The sequence below is a fragment of the Trichomycterus rosablanca genome, chromosome 1 (assembly GCF_030014385.1).
Source record: "Trichomycterus rosablanca isolate fTriRos1 chromosome 1, fTriRos1.hap1, whole genome shotgun sequence".
Classification (NCBI taxonomy): Eukaryota; Metazoa; Chordata; class Actinopteri; order Siluriformes; family Trichomycteridae; genus Trichomycterus; species Trichomycterus rosablanca.
Genome location: NC_085988.1, coordinates 86,093,872 through 86,096,423, shown reverse-complemented (window position 1 = coordinate 86,096,423; position 2,552 = coordinate 86,093,872). Strand labels below are relative to the sequence as shown.

General features: G+C 53.4%; 1 protein-coding gene across 1 annotated transcript in view; it reads left to right on the top strand.

Annotated features, from left to right (window-relative positions):
• Window positions 1–712: 712 nt before the first annotated feature.
• syt1a (synaptotagmin Ia) overlaps window positions 713–2,552 on the top strand; it is a 253,282-nt gene continuing 251,442 nt past the window's right edge. Inside the window, exon 1 of the mRNA XM_063007450.1 lies at window positions 713–843. The gene's annotated coding sequence lies outside the window, so the exon portion shown is untranslated. The remainder of the gene's footprint in view (window positions 844–2,552) is intronic.

Sequence of the window (2,552 nt, the reverse complement as noted above, 5' to 3'; positions counted from 1 at the left end):
CTTGCTTGACACACACACACACACACACACACACTTGTACACACACACACTTGTGCACACACACACACACACACACACACACTTGTACACACACACTTGTACACACACACACACACTTGTACACACACACACTCGTACACACACACACACACACACACACACACACACTGTTGGGAATGCCCTTGCTTGTCATTGCCCCGTTTCCTCTCGCCCCCGCAGAGCATCTTCCAGGGACTCGTCCGCAGCCGCGGGGTCACTCTCGCCCCCCACGTGACATCACAAGCGCCTCCTCGGGCGGCCAATCACGGCCAAGGACTCGGCTGCAGGGATTCCGGTGCATGTGAAGGAAAAGCCGCGACGCTGGGAGTCAAGGGGAAGATTCTCGCCCCTCCTCGTTCCTCTCTCGCCCCTCCTCGCCCCTCCTCGTTCCCCTCTCGCCCCTCCTCGCCCCTCCTCGTTTCCCTCTCGCCCCTCCTCGCCCCTCCTCGTTCCTCCTCGTTCCCCTCTCGCCCCTCCTCGTTCCTCTCTCGCCCCTCCTCGTTCCTCCTTGTTCCCCTCTCGCCCCTCCTCGTTCCTCCTCATTCCCCTCTTGCCCCTCCTCGTTCCTCCTGCCGTCCCTGTGGATCAGGATAGTAACGTCACCCCCCCCCCCCCCCCCCACGGCTCCCTGTCGTCCTCCTGCTCTCTCGCTCCACCACTCGCTGATGCTCCTCCTCCTCCTCATCCTCGCATCCTGGCTGCACATCCTGCCAGCTGAAGCTGGGAGCAGCGTCGCTCTCGCATCACCTCCTGCATCACCTCCTGCATCACCTCCTCATCTCCGCTTCTTCTGCTTCTTCTCAGGTAGGAACCTCTCACGTCCGTCTGGATCTTCTAACGTTCTTCTAACGTTCCTCCTAACACTCAGTGTTGTGTTTTGCTTGTAGTGCCGCCACCATGTGTGTGTGTTTGGGGAGGGATGGGGGGTGTTTGGGACAGTTTTGGAAGCACGGGGGCGTTCCTGCCGATCTTCAGGTACAGCGATTATTTTTCTCCGCTCCCTCAGCGCCGGCAGGAATTGTGACTGAGCTTCGACACCTCACTCCTCCAGCGTGGAGAGTAAATAAATACTAAATAAATATAAGATAAACGACGCGTCCACCTGCATTCCTGCCGAGTTTCGGTGTTTGTTCGTGAACTTCTGCTCTGGTGGACCCACAGCGGAACGTTCTCCAGAACATCTGAGGACTTTCCGCCTTTAAAAACTGATTAAAAGTCCAGAATGTTGTTCCCACATCACAGATTTGGGATGAATTGGAACTCTGATGGGTAGCGACATCAGAGCCTGAGCACACGAGTGCTGATGTGGGCACAAATGTCCACACACACACTCCAGAAGCCGTTCCAGAAGTTGTTTTGGAACGTGGCGTCCACATAGTTCATTCCTCGTATGTTCTCTGCGCTCTGATTGGTCGAGAGCTTGGTTGGAGGGTCCAGACCTTCAGCCGGTCAGTCGCCGTGGTTCGTACGGTCATGACTTCTCGTCTGTGCTGGTTGAACTTGGACGACTTTGAAACGACCTTGGCGGGACTGAGGGTTACCGATGAGACGCGGGGCGTAGGTATGTGGACGCGGGGCGTAACTGTCCAGAGTCGCCTCCCTGAATGAGCTTTCCGCAGTTATTTGGAGTGTGCGTATGGGAATTTGTGCCCACTGTAGGACGGCTCAGTTGTGGAGTTCAGGCTGCACCGGTGTGCACGGGCAGTCAGGGTCTGATCCCATCTACAGAATAAATGATGTTTAATGTTTATTTGGGACGTAACCCTGTGTGTGTGTGTGTGTGTGTGTGTGTGTGTATGTGTGTGTGTGTGTGTGTGTGTGTGTGTGACCTCTGTGTGGAGCTGAGAGTGTGTGTGTGTGTGTGTGTGTGTGTGACCTCTGTGTGGAGCTGAGAGTGTGTGTGTGTGTGTGTGTGGCTCAGGGTGGAGTGATGTTTACTCTCTTCAGTAAGAGTGTGTAAAGTGTGTAAGAGAGTGTGTGTACAGTGTTCAGGTGTGTGTGAGTGTGTGGTGCAGTGTGTTAGGTGTCTAAGAGAGTGTGTACAGAGTGTTCAGGTGTGTCTATAGTGGGAGGAGGTATGTTAAGGAGTGTGTGTGATAGTGTGTGTATAGAGTGTTCAGGTGTGTAAGCGAGTGTGTGTGTGTGGCTCAGGGTGGAGTGATGTTTACTCTCTTCAGTAAGAGTGTGTAAAGTGTGTAAGAGAGTGTGTGTACAGTGTTCAGGTGTGTGTGAGTGTGTGGTGCAGTGTGTTAGGTGTCTAAGAGAGTGTGTACAGAGTGTTCAGGTGTGTCTATAGTGGGAGGAGGTATGTTAAGGAGTGTGTGTGATAGTGTGTGTATAGAGTGTTCAGGTGTGTAAGCGAGTGTGTGTGTGTGGCTCAGGGTGGAGAGATGTTTACTCTCTTCAGTGAGAGTGTGTTAAGTGTGTAAGAGAGTGTGTGTACAGTGTTGAGGTGTGTGTGTGTGTGTGTGTGTGTGTGTTAGGTGTAAGAGAGTGTGTATACAGAGTTCAAG